General features: G+C 34.4%; 1 long non-coding RNA gene across 3 annotated transcripts in view; it reads right to left on the bottom strand.

Moving 5' to 3' along the window:
• LOC118196379 (uncharacterized) overlaps positions 1-21,440 on the bottom strand; it is a 224,116-nt gene that overhangs the window by 193,064 nt on the left and 9,612 nt on the right. The window contains exon 1 of one of the 3 annotated variants that reach the window (XR_015038783.1): positions 4,497-4,607. The exons of the other annotated variants lie outside the window; for them this stretch is intronic. This is a non-coding gene — a long non-coding RNA (uncharacterized LOC118196379). Of the gene's footprint in view, positions 1-4,496; positions 4,608-21,440 lie in introns of those variants that run through there. 3 annotated transcript variants of the gene reach the window in all.

Genomic DNA, 21,440 nt, shown 5'->3' with positions numbered 1-21,440 from the left:
TCCTCGAACAACTTCGAAGAGATGCCCTGATGATTCGAAGCTGTCTACAAGTGCTGATCCTCGTGCTGTCAAGAAGACCGACTCCGTTACCAGATGTAGTCAACAACTACGAGGTACTAGAAAGGGCAGATTGCTGCCCAGACGATATAGTGGTTAGGGAAGCCTACTGCGGTACCGAAGGCCCCGGGTTCGAATCTCGGAGAAGGCATGGAAATGTATAGTGTAAATGGAAATGTATAATGTATAGTGTTTGTAAATGTATAGTGTCTTTGAGGCATGAGGCACTCTAAATATATGGTGAGCCGAAAGTCCTCTCGAGAGATTGGTGGGCAGGAAAGAGGGGTGGGCGGCCCTCGGACCCGTGCCTCCGGGGTACTCTCCATCGAAATTGGGGGCGGAACTGAGTGAAGTCGTACTGTCACCTGTATGGTTTTCAAGGCTCTTGCCAACGACAGGCGCAGTCTTGTTCTCCTTGCCATGATGAATTTCGTTGGCTTGTTCTGATATTACTGTCGGACAAGTGAGATAAGTCACCAACACAAGAGAGAAAAGCTGATTACTTAAGATTCCGAATACACTGAACTTATGAACTCATTGATTGTTTTTTTTTTAACTTCTAATTTTTATTTATAAATTGTAACAAGTTCATAAATGTTTTCCTTTTCCTTTATGTTTGATTTCGTGTCCATATGATCAAAATCAAAGGTGTGAAGGATGAGCCATTCTCGCCGTGAGTTTGCGCGCTATTCTACCTCCATGATTTATTTACTGTTTTTAACTTTGGAGTTTTGGCATCCATTTCATGTTTTATTCTTTTCTTTAAGTTAGTCGACCTGGAAAGTACGACAGAGATGATGGCTTTCATCACTGAGCAGCTATCCTGTCTTTTACTATAACCCATAGCTGTAATTAATTATTTTGACAGTGACGTAGTTCGTCACTGAAATGTTCAAGTTTCTTCCTGAAAATAAAATGTAATAAATGTTTGTGTTATAAGTATGGATCGTAATCTAGTCTATGACTTGTGATTGACTTCAGAATAACGCCGATGTTGACAAAAAGACTTGTCAGATAAATGAGATTTATTCATAATTACGAGTTTTTGAAATATTTTATATTGCAACTCGCAAAAAAGACAGATTTTAATCCGAACTTTAATGAAACTGAAACCAAGATAATATTTGTTCGAATATTCTGAGGTAAATAGTTGTTTCTGTTGCGCATGATTTCTTGCTTTAAATGAAAAAGGTATGAATTTCTGTTCAAAAGTGGATAATAAAGAAAGCGTTCATAGATTTAAGTATATAAACTGGATAATTCTTATACGTAGCACTATGATTTATAAATATTAATTTTGAAATTGGGGGAAAATTGGGGAAAAATGTACATAAAATTAGCATCTGAATTTGTTTTAATAAGGGCATTGTAATATTCTATCATAGCTATATTTTATAAGTAATGAGTAGCTTCTGAACTATATCAGAAAATAACAGATGTGGTGAAATACATTAGCTTTAAAGTTATTTAAAATTCTACTATAGAGTGACTTTAATTTTAAAGAAATTTTTTGCACGTTGAGCGAATCTGAGACATCTTTCTGTGGTCATAAACTAACCTTTTTTTTTAACTACATATTAAATCTAAAGTCATCCTTAACCACCGATTTGCGTTAATTGTATAGAAATGCCATAGAGGAAATACAGATCTCTGTTCTTTAGATCAACCAGTAGCTGAACGACTAAAGCCGGGAAATAAGCCGCCGCCACTACTTTCAGTGACTGAAGAGTCCAACTATTTATCTGATTTTGCAGGATTTTTTTTTTTTTTTTAATGTGCAGGATATAAGGGTATAATTTTGTAAAGCTTTTATAGTTTTTTGAGGCCGGGAAACATTAGAAATATGCCATGCCCTCGCCGGCAGCTGAACTCCGGACCTTCCGATTGCTATTCGGATGTATTTTCCAGTTGTATCCCAAAGCACGAGGTAAGGAGAGAAAAAATACCTTACAGTCTCTTTTTTTGCTCAATTTCTAATATATATGCCGCATTTACATTGAGCCTGAAGAGCCATTTTCAAAAAAAAAAAAAAAAAAAAATTGCTCTGTGTCTTATTAATAAAAAATAAAGTCATCGGCTGCGGTAACTCTGACGTTTGCTATGAATCTGAATTTTAGTGGTGTTTTATGGAATTTTTGGAAGAGCATGCAGGTTAGTAAATCTGTTGTACCTTGGATTTACAGAGATTTTGAGTTTCTTATGAAATGCTTTAATTCGGTTAATTATAGAGGTTCCTGTAGTGTTGGCGTTAAAAAGTTCTTTACTGATAATTGTTGTGTAGAATTGTTTTCATATAATGCTAAAGTTATTATTTACTCTATCAGTTTTGGTGATAGTAAACAGTAGCTTTAAATTTTTAATAGTTGACAGAAGTTGAGACCAATTTAATTGAGTTTGAAATTTTCCTGCTTTTAGTTCAATTTTAATTTGCTTAAGGACTTCATCTTTCATCTATGGTATCAAGCTGATAGCTGGCCTTAACGATAAATTCGTTGATGTTATTTTCTAAATTTTTGTTGATCTATATTTTTTACTCCGGTCTAACGGTCTATATTTTACTCCATAACTCATGAGTTTTTTAAGTTGCGCGTTTTAAAGTATATCCAAGTTCCCAGTGATTATGAACTGGTGATGATCATCTACGTATGGACTGAATTTAGGCAATTTTCAATGTCATTCAGCCGACTCTTCTATTTCATGGTGGTTAGTGAGCAAGCTGTTTAACGTTTTTTGATATTTAAGTACAACTACTGGTCTGGTGTCTAAAAGCTGGGACGATAACTCTACATTTGTTAATAATTTGTAGATCGTTGTATTGTGAAAGAAAATATTTTTCGAGTATTAAAAGAAATTGATTAGTAAAATGAGTGTAACCAGATAAGTAGTTTCTTCGGGAAATTTGCAGAATTAAATAAATTTTTGAATTGCGACAGTAATTTAATTGCATCTAAAGCTGGTAAAAATCTTTTATTGTTGATTCTTCTTTGCGTTTTGGTGCTGTAAAGTTTAAATTGGCTGAATATCAATTTATTGGATTTATCTTTGTGTCTTTGATGAATGTACGTATTCAGTCAGTCAGGAGAGAGAGTACGTTGTTTTGGAATACACAGCGATTCTTGAAAAATTCGTTTTTGCAATTAGGTATATTGTCCCAAATCTGTATTTTAATATTATCGAAGTCATGGTGTTTAAAATGTTCTACTTCTGCAGAGTTATGTTGGCTAGATGAATTAATTTGAGTGCTATTCATTTGCGTGGCTCTGAATTTTTTAATAAGAGCTCTGTGGTTATTTAGTCGAAAGCTGAGATTGTTTTTAGTTTGTCCTATATATTTAATATTTCAGGTACTGCAGGTAAGCATGTAAATGCAGTTAAGGTCTTTCATAAAAACTGCTGTTTGGGGTTGTCTGATGTAGGCATGGCGTTAAATTTACATGTTTGTGATCTAGTGGAACGACAATTAATAAATTCAATTTGAGAGATAGGAGCAAAAGTAAAGAGGCTGCTAACCTTCAGTACAGTAAGGATTTTTATAAAAAAACTTCGCAAACTGAAAAGGAATCTGGAGATGATATATTGGTAGTAGACTTTGAAGTAGATAAATAGCGCTAATTGCTGCTATTAAATTAAAATCAAAGATTTAAGTAAACAAATTATTTAATCGCAATAAATTGCCTAATACTTGCGCAGAAGCTTCAACGTAATAAAATAATAATTTATTTTCTAATAGATTATTTAATGTATTATCTCCTTTGACAAAAGCAGATAGAATTCTACTGAAATGAAGTAACACATTAGCATATTTAAAAATTGAATCTTGAATAAACTTAGAATGAGAACAACAAAAATGAATCTTGAATAAATTTTGAGATGGAAACTTTAAAAAGGTATAATTAAAAGGGAAAATGCAATCAATAAACCAAGTAATTATCGTCATTGACGGGAAATTAGTTCACTTTTTAAAGGCGAAAAATTCCGATCAATTAGCAATAATAAAATGAGAAAGTGTTTCGTCTTTTCCTCAAGTAAGAATTATTCTGACAAAAAAGCTTCATACTAAGATGATTTTAAGCTAAGTAAGTTGCATTTAAGTGAGATGAGTTGAAGTAAAAGTGCTGCTTAGAATTCAGTAAGAAACTGGCTGTTTCGTCAAGTTTTAAAATCAATCTTAAAATCGTGATATATTTTTGTAAGAGCGAGTTGTATTTTCTTACTTGAGAAAAGTGCCCCCCTGACACTTTTGCCTTTAATCACATTAACTCAATATAAACTTTGTAGAAATAATAAACACAATGCAATCTTTGTAAAAACAATAAAACAATTAAGAAAAGGTGAATAAAATTATATTCACATGAGCCAAAAAGATCAAATTAAAAACGTATGAAAAGGAAATTTATATCATATGCATAAATGGCCAGAAGATGAATTAATTAACTTACGTGTTTGCTAGCTTTTAAAGTGATGCAAATCCGTTACTTTCTTCGCACTCAGAATGAAATTTGGAATTCGAACCAGGATGGAGAATGAAGGGATAGAGAGCGTGACTGAAAGCGTTAGGGCGGGACTCGTTGGAATCTATTTTTAGAATGCGGGAAAAAAGTGATCGTGGAACTTTGGAAAACATTTGAGTGTAAGATGCGTCTGTTGAAATTTTGCCCTAACAAAAGAAATTAATTAATTTCTGGTTAATTGTCGTAGCAGAAAGAGGAAAAAAAGTACTAGGAATCTTCACTGCTCAAGAGCTGTTAAGTAGGCTTAGAAAGGTTGGAAGCAGGCCCATTTTTTTAGTAACAGCAATAAAGAAAAAGCCAGAAGTAATGATTTTTACATTACATACAATAACTACAGTAATAACAATATTTGCAAATCTTTTAACTGATAGTCATCCAACTTATACCGCCTTTTAAGGTTTAGAAATCAATTTTCATATCCCTATCAGCCAAATTATTTAGATTAAGTATTTAACGCCTGCTGTTTTAAGAAAAATATTAATAAAGTTATTTGGTTACCTGCGTTCAGAATACTAGCATTGGAATATCAGCTCGAAGTATGTACACTGCTGGCCACCGTAAATGCAACACCCTGAAGGAAGCATGCAAATAACATGAAATTTACAACATGCATTAGCAGAGGTGAGATATGCAAATGATTAGAATTTCAGCGCAGACGCACATCACGCGCGCCTGTGGCGCCACTTCAAAGCGCTATTTAATGCTTGGAGTTTTCGACGATTTCAAGTTCGGCAATTGTGTTTTTCTTGTGGTTTTTTTCAAAAAAACGATCAATTATGCCTCGTAGTAAACAGCGATCATCGTTTGATCAAGTATCTGAGTTCGACAGAGGAAGGATAATGGCCTACCGAGAGTGCGGATTATCTTTCAGGGAAATCGGTAGTCGTGGTTGGACGAAACCATACAGCTGTAATGCGGATATGTGACCGTTGGATGCAGGAGGACCGGCGTGTTCGATCGCATCCACCTCAGTGCACCACTTCACGTGATGACAGGAACATTGTGGCATGGCAGTGACGGATCGCTCAGTCACATCACGAACCATAGCACAACACATTCAGTCTGTAACGCATCATCCTGTGTCTGCACGTACCATTCGACGCCGTTTACAGCGGAGAGGTCTGTCCGCAAGACGTCCATTGCTTCGTCTACCCTTCACGCAGAACCACAGATGTCTCCGCCGCCAATGGGGCGATGAAAGAAGGATGTGGACGGCAGAATGGAATAAAATTGTCTTTACTGACGAGTCACGCTTCTGTCTGCAACACCACAATGGTCGGATTCGATTCTGGAGACACCGTGGGGAGAGGATGCTGAACAGCTGCGTTATGCACCGCCATACTGGTCCTGCACCGGGTATTATGGTATGGGGCAGTATTGGATATCACTCTCCTAATACGCATTGCACTCCTCTAATACGCATTGCCGGTACTTTAAACAGCCAGCACTACATCTCCGAGGTGTTGGAGCCAGTTGTCCTTTCCTTACCTTCAGGGTAAGCCATATTACCCACAGCCATATTTCAACAGGATAATACGCGACCACACATGGCACGCATTGACCAAGGGTTCTTCGTCAATCGCCGGATTGAATTGCTTCCCTGGCCGGCTCGCTCTCCGGATCTTTCACCGATAGAAAACATGTGATCCATGGTTGCTGAACGATTGACCAAGATTACCTCTCAAGCTGCCACACCAGATCAACTGTGGAAACTCCTTGGTCTGCTGTACCCCAAGAACACATCCAAAGTCTCTTCCTCAATTAATGCCGAGGCGTGTGGCAGCGGTGATCTCCAACAATGGGCGGCTACTCTGGCTACTGATTCTGGAAGGAATCACACTTCACAGAAGTCTATAAATTTAATCATTTTATACTTGGTCAACATGTTATCTACTAAATAAATTTTGTTGTGATATCTCTTGTCTTTCTTGGTGTTGCAATTTGGGTGGCCAACAGTATAAATATGATGGAAAACAATTGTTATAAAATTAAAATAATTCTATGTTATAATGCATTAAAATTATAAAATCAATATACATTTAATGATTATGTTAAATTAATTTAGTTTAAAATAATCAAAATTAATGTTTATTTTTATAAAGCTTTAAATTTAAATCAGGTATTTTATCACGTAAAAAATTTGCCTGTTTCGAAAAAATTCCATTTCGTAAATGGGCATTCCCCCTAAATTCCCTTATTCCCCATATAAGAGTTGTCTACGCCCTTGGAATTTAACTATAAATTTTGTTACGAATAACATAGAATATATTTATTTTAAGACCTGCTCTACTAAATAAATTGTTATCTTCATCTGTTTGGTTTTCATCAAAATTTCTTTTCCGTTTTCTAGTCTCTTTTCCGTTATACTTAACTATCAGCTTAAAATTTGATATCGGGTATTGCTAATGCCTCACTTTCAGTTTCCTTATACATATCCCTAAATGATGTACATAATACAGTAAAGTTTTTAGAGAAACTATACAGGTCGTTAAATTAGAATTAGGATCTTGTATGGATATGGTGGGTTTATTCCTCCTTATCGGCTTTTTGTTGCAAGTAACGGCCATTAAAATAAATTTCAATTTTTTTTTCCCTCTCCCTGTGTTTTGCTTCGATTTGAGTAGAAGGATCTTATTCTTATTCTTGAAAGTACCGAAGCAAAACACTTCAAATTTACCTACAGTCATTTTGGTTTGCTTTTATTGCATTTGCTTGACAAGACCAGCTAGCATCACATAGACTTTTAGTAGTGAAATTCATCCCATTTTCGACAATACAGGTTCCAAAGCGTTGCAACGGCTTCGCAAGCGAAGCAAGAAAAAATATACAGATCCCTTTTCCACTAAATTAAAATGAAATCTATCATGCAGACAAAATTGAGTAGCAGTATTGCCGAGTAAAGTGAGTGAATATTCTGCCTATTCCAAATAATATATTGTTACATTATACTGTTTAATTCTGGCTTGCATACCTTTATCTTGACTAGATATATTTCCTGCACTATCGTAGCTGTGACCGCACCAGTCTTTCATATTTATTTTATATTTATGTAAATATTAAATGCCGTATTTGCAATCGTATAAGACGCGCCGGCCTATAAGACGCAACACATTTTTGAAGAATAAAACTTTACTACTGATCATTATAATGAATTTACAGTGTTTTAAATATAAAGTAATACAAATACAAAGTAATATTTTCCTAAAATACCCAATCTGTCTGGGAAAGAACATCTTTTGATCTCCTTCGTCAAAACCCAGACACTCATCTCCAGAGCTAAATGAAGAGTCACTTGAAACCTCTTCTAAATCCTCATGCAACAAATTGTCCTCTGTACCATCCATGCATTAGGATCTTGAAGTGTGCCACACTTCTTAAATGATTTAACCTCTGCCTCTATTTTCACAGCATCTCACGAAACTTTGACCCATTTCACAAGCGACGAATCGACGTATAAAACGCAGTATCTACGTATAAGACGCACCCCGTTTTTCATACCTTTCTTCAAAGAAAAAAAGTGCGTCATATACGGTAAATATCATAATTTAATAAATTTAGCTAATCCAGTTCTATGGCTTCCAATGAAGTGCCAGTATGTGAATATATATAAGTACGAAGCCGAAACAAAGCTTCCCACATTACCCATTATCGAACAAATAACACAGTATGAGAGTAAATTCACCAGCATGCGTTATATGAGTTCTGGAATCAACCTTACAGTACTTTGATTTTTTAAATTCAGCTTTAAAACGTTCATCATTTTTACAGCAATAATTTTAATTAATTCAACAAATATTGCAGTGATAATAATTTACATTTCATTTTTATTTTGAAAGATATTTCTGCATATGAGACACTAAAAATTCATCAAACTCGATTATAAATTTCAAAGTTTTATTGCAGTTTCCACTAGATCCAGATGATAATCCAAAATATACTATCGCCACGAAATGCAAATGAATTTTTCTCTGAAAATTTAACAGTTGAAATCACTGTCTGAAACACCTTTTCCATAGTCTTTGTCTCAATATGCTGACATAGAGCTTCTACCTACAAAGTAAAAACTGAATGAATCTGAAATTAGTAAGCTTTAGAAGCAGCTAATTTTAGTTTTTTGGAATTCTTCAGTCAGCAATCAAACGACATAGGTTGTTAAGAACCTAAAGCCTACAGCGGAGGGTATTGCCAATATTTTGCACTACTACGTTACTTTAGGGTTAGCTACGTTACTAACAGGGTATTTATTCTCTACATAGCCTAGCAAATGTTCCCTAGAATGGGAATACAGCCATAAAATGTTTAAATTCTTCGTAACCTGGAAAATAATAAGTCCTCAGAGTGCTCCCATTCGATTTGTTATAGGATATTTATTTATCTTTCAAAGTGTAACTGTAATTGCTTTACAAACTGAACGATTTAATAACAATAAAGGTTTATCTTAATCATTAATACGTTTATTTTTTAAATAATACATTTGATTGATATAATTTACATTTAATGATATAATTTATAACATGATCAATTAGTAAATTTTTATGAACATTTACACCATTCCTTTAATTAATTAAAGATGTGTCTGACGCCATATATTATCTACTTCGGACCGCCCAGACGGTATAGTGGTTACGGGAGCCTACTGCGACGCTGAATTGCGCAGGTTTGAATCCCAGAGAAGGAAAACATGTTTGTAAATGTATAATGTCTGTGCGACATGGATGCAATCTAAATATGCGGTGCGCCAAAAAATCCTCTCGAGAGGTTGATGGTGGAGACTCTCAGACTCGTCCTCAGCGGGGTGCTCTCCATCAAAGTTGGGGACGGAACTGAGCGAAATCGTGCTGTCTCCTGTATGGAGCTCAAGGCTCCTGAAAACGACAGGCGCAATCTTGCACTCCCTGCCACGATGAATTTCCTGGACTTGTTCTGATGTCGCTATCAAACAAATGAGATAAATCACAACACCTAGTTCGGTACAGAATAATCGCTTGATTTTGTTTAAAATTTATACAAACTTTTTTTTACATTATTTTGTAAAGATATTTCCTGTTGAAAATTTTGCCGAAAATTTATCTTCACCAAATTTATTTGGAAACTCGTGTTGCTTACTAAAAATATTGGGGTTCTGTTCTTTAAAGTTACCGCTCAATATTTTATTTATTTATTTATTTATTTGGCCTTTTACATTGCTATGAGTAGTCTGAAATGAAGCGTTTAGCGACAGAGATTACAAACTCGCAGAGGGACCGGGGATGCACGCGGAGGCTCGGCTAACTGATAAGGAGCAGCGTTTTATGATTCTTAATTTAGTCTTTAAGATGACGTCACTGAGAAAGCTTGGATGTGTTATTAGTTTACATGTGATAATTAATATGTGATTATTTGCCTAATATATGTAGATTTTATGCAGGGAATCAAAGTATTTCCGTGATTTTGAATTATATTGTATTTCCAGAAAACTATAACACGCTGCCGTGATCATGATGATTCATATCACAGCGCCTAATAATCGTATTTCCTAGTGTAATGAAGAAAACGTGTCAAGATCCTGGACAAGTCGCTAGTTATGGAAGTTTGGATGCTTTAAATCATGCTGCTCGAGGTAAAATATAGAAGAGAGGTCAACAAATGATTAGAGGGTGTAAATGCTTTTCAACTCATTTGCTATACTTTACAAACTTAATTATTCAAATACGCGCTTATTTACATTATATTATTTAATTTTAGATGTAATTTTTAAATTCTTTCATACATTTTAACCTTCGTAATTTTTATCTTGTTCTGTTCTTTTCAACATATTCTAATTTTAACTCGTTCCGTATATATCACGATCTAAATTACTCAAATATGCGCTTATATTTCTTATAGTACTTATACTTACATGTTATTTTTAACTTCTTTCGTTCTTTTTAACATTTGTAATTTTTAACATATTCTAAATTTACAATTAATTTGTTATGCTTTTTAATCAAATATATGCTGTCATTTAATTTGAAACGTAATTTTAACGTCTTTCGTAGACTTTAACCTTTGTAAATCTCCACATATTCTAATTTTTAACCTATTTATTATATTACCTGACCACATACATGATCTTTATTTAATTTTGAACGTTATTTTTAACTTTTCTACCTTTCTAGTTTTCTTTGTGCTCTTAATTTTAAGTTATTTAATATATTTACTGTTTGTAATACCACATTTATTTTACTATTTGATTTAGCTCTTCATGACTTTTCGCGTGTTAATTTTCATGAACGTACCAAAATTTTCAAATTCAGCATTTTATTTCAATGTTGATAATGCCTGTTGATGATTATTCATTTTATTCCCTAACTAATCCCTACGCGTTTTGCAAATCTATTTTAATTCATGTATTCTGTTATAATCTTACCATGACTAATTCTACTATTTTACTTCATTTAAATTTTATACGTCTGTCACAGATATTTCAGAGGCTTTCATACTCATATTCTGTAAATGCCTTTTCGTTTTGACTATTTTAATTTATGTTATTGAAATATACAGAGAAACATTCATTTCAAAATTACATTTTACACTTTTAAAGAATTTTAGTAAAATATTCTCTATACCAGTGACAACAAGATAATAATATTATGGTTTATGGAAATGGAAGATGAAATATTTTTCTAAATCATGTTCGAGAAATGTCAGTAAATTTCACTATAGAGAGAAGACTGCATTGAACTATTTGTCTGAGAAAACACTGTAGAGTCTTTAGGGTTTTTTGATGCTGGAGAAGTGAAAAATGTGCAATGTGAAAAATGTGCTAACCGTTACATCACGAAGGCATGCTGGAAGGAGGGACATTACATAATATAAGAAAAGATTTTCACTATTGAGAGCGCAACACAGAACATCATACAAGATTTTTATGGTTCCTTATCAAACTTTTCAATATCCTTTAGGTTTAGATTGTTAGAGCATATCTAATTCTTTTTTAAAGAATTTCTGCCGCTTCACATTATTTAGGGAATACAATGCGAGTTTTTTTTTTTCAATAATACTAAAACTTTCTAGAAGAAATCAGATATTTTTCCTATTTCATGAAAATTTATGAATGATTACGATATGTCACAATTATTGGAAAACTTCACATGCTATGAAAAAGCTTCGAAAACGTTAAAATATTTTCAAAATTTCAATTCTCATACAAAGATTTAGGTATTTTCGTAGTACATCAGAAGTTATATCACTTCAGTCAAAGTTAAAAACATCTTAGTCAACTAGATTGATTTCTTGTATTTTTTCGAAGATAAAAGTTTATACTTCGCATATGCAAACTTTACATTTGATCAATTAAATTTTATATTCATATTAATTAGCACTCTTAGTCCACAAAACTATTTTAAGTGCCATATATATGATCTTAAAACCACCAGTCTCCCTTAATAGTACAGTTACACAATGCGAACTCGAAGAAAAATTTGAATAACTTATATCATATACATAACTCAGATCAAAACTTAATCGATTTTCGCGCGTGTCACCTACGTAGAATACTGAATTCTGCACAACGACTGAAGTAAATTGTATAATCATATTTTTGCATGCGTACGGGTTCGCAAAGTTTAAATGCACAAAGAACCGATAATAGCTTGATAAAATTTATTTCATCAAAGCAGGCAGTTCACAGCTCTGGAACTTTCCAGGCACACACATACACAAAAAGTCATACAACTCCTTCACGGTATCACAGTGTACAAGCAGCAATTACACTGCAAACTATTAAGAGCGTTAAACACAAAGGAATACAAAGCGTATCTAAAGAGCGAAGTTAATCTGGAGATATTCTCAATACTCCGCACTCACGCTGAGATAACAATTCACCACTGAAAGCAGATGCGCTTTCCGGTCTTATACAGTTTTCGCCCAGCCGCCGAGATATTTATAGTATTAAGGCATAAGGCGGCCGAATACAGCTACAGTTACAGAGAACATTAATTATTCAATTACAATATCCGTTACAGTTATACAGGGTCCGGACCCAAATGTCGCCAAATGATTGCGACTTTTAGAGATTTCTCGCCAAATTTGGCGACAAAAATAAGTTGCCAAAATCATTGCTAGCTTGACAATATCTCGCCAAATTAGGGATATAGCCATTTACTCAATGTTCAATAGACTTGTCCCTGCATTCTAACTTTTCCGCCAACCTTGGTCTCTCTATATTTTCATTATACAGAAAAATACAACATTTTCACATATAATTTCACTAAATTTATTTAGCCATGTACAAAATCCGTAGCATTGCCTTCCTTCCCAAGGATTGCAGGTCCCGGGCAGTACAATCCCTAGCCAGGAAGCCATACTTACGACTAAAGCAAATCAATGCAATACTTAAACAATAACTGGAATAAATGACATAAGACAAATCAAATACTAAACCAATACACAAATGCATAAATTTACAAATTTAGAAATGAATAGGATCATAGTCTTAGTATATTACCTACATTATGAGGACTACGCACTAAGGCGATAGTAAGGGGCTAGCTTGTCGTAATGAACGAGACAGGCTTAGAATTTGACGATATATGTCGTCGTTCAGCCTGTTTAGGACTGTGTAAGGACTATCTCAAGGTGACTGTAGTTTAGGAGAGAGTCCTTTCTTTCGAATCGTATTCCATAACCCCACCTTGCCACCTTTGTTGAATAGATGTCCTGTAGCTCTCCTGTCGTATCGGGTCTTCATCTCTCCGCCAAGTTGACTCGCTGTAGTGCTAAAATGTGCATCACTTCAAGCCATGCCTGGAGATCTCGGATGTACTCCTGAGGCGATGAAGGCGTATCCGGAGGACGACCAAACAAGAGATCACAAAGGGAATTTCAAATAATTCCGCAAGTCCCATAGAGAAGCCCAAGGACATGCGGAAAGGACGCTCGTTAACGTCGCTTTCTTGTGTGTTCTTTAGTAGTTTTCCTACCTCTTTCTGTTTAGCAATCAGTAGATGTCTTGGATGTTACTTGATTGGCGGATGCTACCCTGTATCAGTTCTCTACTGTGTCAAACTGGTACGACCTACACCAGTAGATGAGACAGTTCTTAGGATATTCCATGATGCCGTACCGTAAATTTCTTTTTTCAGCTATGGATTCAGGAATTACAAATTTTATTCTTGTTGGTACTGTGAAATCGTCTTGCGTTATTATATAACTCCTTCATCTTTAATTTCAAACAGGCTTATGCCGTCAGAGACAATGCAATTCGTTATTCTTAAAGTCCAAGAAAAAACGCTATTTTCTTCGAAAGTGTAATCCGTGTATGAAAGGATTCGTAATATTTGGTACGTATGCCGTGTGATGATAGGCGGTGCTTCCAAATGTGATGTTAACATTTAATTTTCTGTCGATGTCGATATTATCCCCGGACATAGTCTGGAGGATAATGCAAGGCGGCATCTAGATGAGTTTACTTCCAGTTGTTGAGCCAAATCTTTTCGGATGATGGTAACACTGGCTTTTGTATCGATGTTCATATTGCAAGGAACTCCATTTATATGTCTCATGATGAAAAATCCATTACTGCCGTCACACACTGCGAAAATCTAAAATGTTTTGAAATGGGGCTTCCCATTATCTGACAACTTCTGCCCCGCGGGATGGCCGCTAATTAATTTCCCTCGTTCTTGCTGGGAGCGGTATTAGCTTTCATGCCTTAAGGGTGTTCTGTAGTTCCTTCGTATGTGGCCTTCTCCACCGAAATTCCAACGTTCTGGAGTCGGTTTATTGCCGCTCCTGTGTCGTGTCAAGGCATTGACTTGCTTTGTTAAATCATTTAGAAGAGCAGTCTGTTGATCCCCTGGCTCCTGGACTGAGCAGCTCTGATTAAATTTCGGTCACTGCGAGTTGCTTTCTCGGTTGGCTCAAATTTCATGGCATGCACTAAAGTGCTTTCTAAATCTTTGGCATCCTCCATTCTCAAGGCTTTTGGTACTCTGGATACCGGATGCCATCGACGAAGCACTGCAGAGACAGTATTTCCCTTGTTTCTGCTGGGCAGTCTTAAAAAGCGAGATGAGACAGCCTTTCAACATCCGTGGAGAGGTCTTGGAGTGTTTCCGTGGGTTTCGGTTGACGAGATTTTAATTGTAGCCTACTGTCTTTTAAATACTTCTCGCCAAAGCGCAGCTCTAACGCGCCGTATGCAGCTTCAAAGCCTAGACTCTGGTTTTCGGGCAGAGTTTGGAGGATAACTGCTGCGCCTGATCTCACAGAAGCGATGATACAGCAGGCTTTAGCTTCGGAATCCCACTGATTTGTGTTTGCCTCCATAGTGAACTGCGTCTCATACACTTGCCAGGAAGGCCATATGTGGATAGCATTAGAGGGGTTCGGGACGACATATGTTCAAATTTAATGTTGTTAGAATTGAGACCAGCTGTCGTTATGGACTTCTTTAGAATGTAAACTTCCTTGGCGACAGCAGCAGAAACTCTCTCTTCGACTTGTTGTTCAACTACAGAAACTCTTTCCTGAAGTTCTTCAAATTTAGCTTCAACCGCATCTATTCTGCCTCGCATTGCCTCGAATTCGTTTTCTATTATGGCAGTAAGTTCTCTTTTCAATTCCTTTTGACCAACATTCATTACTTCTTTAACGGAGTTGATGGCTCCTTCCATCTTTTCTTGGCTTGCGTGTATCTCTTTTTTAACGGATTCCTGTTCTGCCTTCATCTGTTCTTTAACAGGTTTTTTTCCCCTGCTTTTATCTCTTCTTTGAATGCAGCAAAAGCTGGCACCAGCGGTCGTAATTGCTATTCCATCACTCGTATCACTGGATTCTGTCCCACTTCTGACACCAAAAATTATTACATGCGCACGGGCTCATAAAGATTGATTGCACACAGAACCGATGCTTGCTTGATAAATTTTGTTTTATCAAAAGAGGGAATTCACAGTTCTGTAAACGTTCCACACACACAGAACAAAAAAAAAAAAAAAAAAAGTCGCACGACTTTTTACAGTACCACAAAGTACAATCAGTAGTTACACTGCAAACTATTAAGAACGTTAAACACAATATAATGCAAAGCGTATCTATCTAAAGATCGAAGATAGGCCGGAGGTATCTCAGTACTCCGAACTCACGCTGAACTAACAACTGATACAGATGCTTTCTCTGTTTTTGCATAGTTTTCACCCAGCCTCCAAGATATTTCTAGTACTTTCTGCTTCTCGAAATTACTGGAAGGCAGGCCGAATTCATTTTAGTCGCAATTCATTTCAGAATAGCCATTACAGTTATATAGGCTCCGGACAAAAATGTTGCCAAATGGTCTCCAAGTTTGGCGACTTTTGACGATTTCTCGCAAAATTTTGTGACAAAAATTAGTCGCCAGAATCGTTGTCAGCTTGGAGATATCTCGCTACTCAATGTTAAATAGACTTACCTCTGTATTCCTACTTTTCAGGCAAGCTTCGTCTCTCTAGATTTTCCACCATACATACTCTATATTTTACATATAGAGAAAAAAATAACAATTTTACATACTATAATTTCTCTAAAATTATTTATCTATCTATGTACAAAATTCGTAACAATATCTATTTGCCGTGTATGAATATTTGGAAAAATACAAGAAATATATCCAGTTGGTTAAGATGTCTTTCAGTTTGACTGAAATGATATAACTTCGGAACTACCCCAAAGATACCTAAATCTTTCTGTGAAAATTTATATTTTGGAAATATTTTAATGTTTTTGGAGCTGTTTCATAGCATCTGAAGTCTTCTAACGTTTATGATATATCGTAATCATACATAAATTTTCATGAAATAAGAATAATATTTCATTTCTTCTTGAAAGTTTTAGCACCATTCAGTAAAAATCTTAAATAAGACTCACATTGTATTCCCTAAATAATGTGAAGTGGTATAAATTGTATGAAATAAATTTTATAAATTATATCAAATTAGATAAAAGCCCACCAGCGGCCGAGCGGTAAAGTCGCTGAACACTGGTAGTTCGGTCCGAGGTTTTATCCCGCGAAAGGGCTGGATGCATGGGCGTTTTCGCGATTTTCCCCATGTGTAACGTGTATACGAGCTAGTTTTCATAGAAAGTCCTCCACGAAGGCATCCCTTCCCTTAGGCAGATAGCCCTCGAGGCTTTGCCATAATCACACACACACACAAATTGGATAAAAATATCTCTGAATATGCAGGAATTGATTTGAATATAAAGGTTAAAAATGCGATTAATAATTGTACCTAAATGGAGTAAAATAGTAGAATTAGTCATGGTAAGAATATAACAGAATATTCAAATTAAAATAGACTTGAAAAACAGAAACTAAATAGGAATTTAAATGAATAATCATCAACAGACGTGATTAAAAATGCTTGGTTTAAAAATTTCGGTAAGTTAACATGCGAAAACATCATGTAGAACTAAAACAGTAAAATAAATGTGGTATTTTAAAAAGCAAATATAATAAATACGTTATATATATATATATATATATATAAGTTATTTTAAGTTGTATAAATCAGACATATAAAATGTATGAGATGATATTGTTACGGATTTGCTATTTAAATAGCTTATGTTAGTTGAATTGTAAATTAAATGGTTTTATTTCCCGCGCAGTGCAGCGCGTGATGAATATTAAAGGAAAGCTAAGCCAGAAAATTGAAAATACAAGAGCGCGTGTATTTAACATTTAATAAATATCTCTTTTTGATTTCGAGAAAGTTCCAGAAAGTTCTCGCGCGCGATTTAAAAATCTTATAAAAAGGAGGAAAACCTCTCAATTTAGTCAGTCAGTTATTTTAGTTAGCTTGTTGTTGTTTTAAGAGTTTGTTTAGAAAACTGCTCTTGTTGATTGTAGCGAATTCGCGGATTAGCTTTCTTTAGCTGTTTTGAATTAACTTCTGTTGAACGTTTGAGTAGTTAAAATAACTACTGTGAGATATTGTAATACTGAAAGAATATCTGAGGAAATTTTTTTTGTGATAGTAATAAATTTTGTCCATTTTTCTTGGACTTGTGCCTTCATTTCATAACGAACCAGTACGCACGCAACAATTTTTGGTGTCAGAAGTGGGATTTGAATGCCAATAACAAGAGCGATGGAAGAACAGTTCAGGCAGTTGATATCAGCCTTTGCATCGTTTAAGGAAGAAATGAAAGCGGGACAAGAAGAAATGAAAGAGAAAATAAATGCTGGTCAAAAATCCGTTAAGGAAGAGATTAAGGCGGGACAAGAAGGCGTTCAAGAAAAGATGGAAGCTGTTAAGGGGGCACCAGGGGCGTAGCTAGAGGTGGGCAAGGGGGGGGTCTGTCCCCGGGCGCAGAATCCAAGGGGCCCCAAACTGATGTTACGACATTTTAGAATTAAATGTTTTCCATCCTTGGCAAGCAGTAGGGGGCGCGAAATCTTCAGTTGTCCCTGGGCGCTGAAAACCCTAGCTACGACTCTGGGGGGCACAGGACCTTTAAATCTTCAAAAAATCGATTTTCAGATTTTTACATTTTATGAATATACTATGAACATTTCTGAAAAAAATGCAAAAAACCGCGTTCTAAAATTCGCATTATTTCTTGAGTTATGAAAGTTTATATCGGATAGTAAACCAGCGACGCTCGTTTAAAGGGATAAATATGGTGGTTGTTTACATTTTGGTTACGCTGTATACGAGCTCATATTTTTATTAATTTACACAGAAATATTTAATACTGTTTTTTTTTTTTTTTTTTTTTTTTTTTTTTTTTTTTTTTTTTTTTTTTGGTGTAAGGGAAGAAGGATGGCAACTACTCAACTTCACTGCTGGTAGTTTGTTTCAAGCAAGGAGGTTAGAATAGAAGGAGGGAGGGTTCGCGGTTTCCTCCACTATCGGGGAATGAAACTCCGCCGAACAAGCGGCGTCCATGTTTGTGACTTCAAAACATTGCAGTGACATGTACGTGTTTCTAACCTGTTCCGTGCATTTATTTTCCAGTAAAAATATGTTAAATTTATAATGAAATCCCTCGCTATTGTTGAATTTTTGTTTTAAAGTAATAAAGATGATATCCATAATTTACTATGTACAGCAAATTATTAAGAAATAGTTCGAAATCTAAATGCATGCGCATAACATTAAAGCCTTTAAAAAATGATGTTTCTGCATATTTCACGGATTCGCTTAGGTTAGAAAATAAATCTTAATAAAATAAAACAGTTTATGCGCATTTCATATTTCAGTGATAAACATTGATAACATTGATTTCAGTTTATGCGCATTTCATATTTATTAATCTCAAAGAAACTGCCTTTAATTAAGTTGAATTACATAAATACACCTATATAAGTTTTTGGATACATCTTTTCACATGTTCAATTGTGTAAATATTTTACTTAATTTTATCACTATACTGCTCAGAAATTTCTTATACAAAAAATTTTTAACAACAGAACAGTTTATCTTAACTTTAAAAAATGAATAATAATTAATATATAAAGAAAAGCATTGCTTTATTTAACACCTTTACAATTAATAAAAATAGTAACAATTGATTTCTTACTTTTCATGAAAGTTATAAAACGAATTAACTAAAACGTTCAAATTATACAATTTAAATCCTACCATATAGCATTGTATCTTAAGGAACGAAGATACCAGCTATAAACAGAAACATTAAAATGTATTTAATATATTTTGATTATAGTTAAATAACCTATTTTAAGTCCTTTTCTTCACATCTGGAAAGAAAACCACATGACATTGTGATATTTTTGACATAGTTGTCATATTACATAAAAAAAAAAAAAGAAAATTAATACTTACGTGTGAAAAATAATGCCCGGAATTTTTTTCGAGAATCTATTTGTGCATCCATATGCAATACAAGCTGACATGCTTCAAAAAGAAAAGAAAAAAATGTTGCAATGACAGACTTCCTTGCACAAGTCACGGTGATAACAGGAAGATGGCCGCCAAGCTTCACCGTTTAAGTTGAACCTTCCCTCCTTCTATTCTAACCTCCTTGGTTTCAAGGAGGTTAGAATAGAAGGAGGGAGGGTTCGCAGTTTCCTCCACTATCGGGGAATGAAACTCCGCCGAACAAGCGGCGTCCATATTTGTGACTTCAAAACATTGCATTACGGCAGTGACAAGTACGTGTTTCTAAACTGTTCCGTGCATTTATTTTCCAGTAAAATTATGTTAAATTTATAATGAAATCCCCCGCTATTGTTGAATTTTTGTTTTAAAGTAATAAAGATGATATCCATAATTTACTATGTACAGCAAATTGTTAAGAAATAGTTCGAAATCTAAATGCATGCGCATAACATTAAAGCCTTTAAAAAATGATGTTTCTGCATATTTCACGGATTCGCTTAGGTTAGAAAATAAATCTTAATAAAATAAAACAGTTTATGCGCATTTCATATTTCAGTGATAAACATTGATAACATTGATTTCAGTTTATGCGCATTTCATATTTATTAATCTCAAAGAAACTGCCTTTAATTAAGTTGAATTACATAAATACACCTATATAAGTTTTTGGATACATCTTTTCACATGTTCAATTGTGTAAATATTTTACTTAATTTTATCACTATACTGCTCAGAAATTTCTTATACAAAAAATTTTTAACAACAGAACAGTTTATCTTAACTTTAAAAAATGAATAATAATTAATATATAAAGGAAAGCATTGCTTTATTTAACACCTTTACAATTAATAAAAATAGTAACTATTGATTTCTTACTTTTCATGAAAGTTATAAAACGAATTAACTAAAACGTTCAAATTATACAATTTAAATCCTACCATATAGCATTGTATCTTAAGGAACGAAGATACCAGCTATAAACAGAAACATTAAAATGTATTTAATATATTTTGATTATAGTTATATTAAATAACCTATTTTAAGTCCTTTTTTTCACATCTGGAAAGAAAACCACATGACATTGTGATATTTTTGACATAGTTGTCATATTACATAAAAAAAAAGAAAATTAATACTTACGTGTGAAAAATAATGCCCGGAATTTTTTTCGAGAATCTATTTATGCATCCATATGCAATACAAGTTGACATGCTTCAAAAAGAAAAGAAAAAAATGTTGCAATGACAGACGTCCTTGCACAAGTCACGGTGATAACAGGAAGATGGCCGCCAAGCTTCACCGTTTGAGTTGAACCTTCTCTCCTTCTATTCTAACCTCCTTGGTCTGTTTACATGATAATTCTTATTTCCACGTTGAATCTAACGTCGTTTTGAGTGTTTCTATTTTGTTCTTTCGTATCAAGGTTTTTTTGCTGAATAAACGTTTATTTTAAGATATGTAAAGTTTTGAAATTTAAAAATGAATAATAATATGAAAAGAGCTTTGGGTCAAAGACCGAAGAAAAGGAATAATTTTTTTGGAAATCAGTGCACAAGAAGTAATGATAAAGATGCAAATGTGTCTGCATCAGCAAAAAAAACTTCTAGATCATTTTGTAGTTTCTGGTGACAGCGAATTTAAAGCGTATGCAATTATTAAAAGTTTATTATTTTCTGTATTAGAAGAATACTTATGCTGTCATATTTGCTATAATGAAATTAGTATTACTTCTGAAGTAGTATATGGTTTAACCATAAAAATAAATATTTCATGCTGCTCTTGTGGAGTACTAATATCTATAAAAAAATTCCAAACTTGTAGTTGAAAAACAAACTGCTTCTGATTTAAACAGAAGATTTACTTTAGCAATGAGGTATAGTGGAAAATGATTGACAGAATCCAGAACATTTTGTGGAATTAGAGATCTACCACCAGCTGTAACACAGAAGTCATACGACAAAATTGTAAGTCATATGCATGCTGCTACACGTAATATTGTGGAAAATAGTATGAAGATAGCAGCTGACGA

This window comes from Stegodyphus dumicola, chromosome X1 (genome assembly GCF_044657685.1).
Source record: "Stegodyphus dumicola isolate Sdum_Otavi_A_Nest chromosome X1, ASM4465768v1".
Lineage (NCBI taxonomy): Eukaryota > Metazoa > Arthropoda > Arachnida > Araneae > Eresidae > Stegodyphus > Stegodyphus dumicola.
The sequence above is the reverse complement of the archived record's forward strand: the minus strand, read 5'-3'. Positions and strand labels throughout refer to the sequence as shown.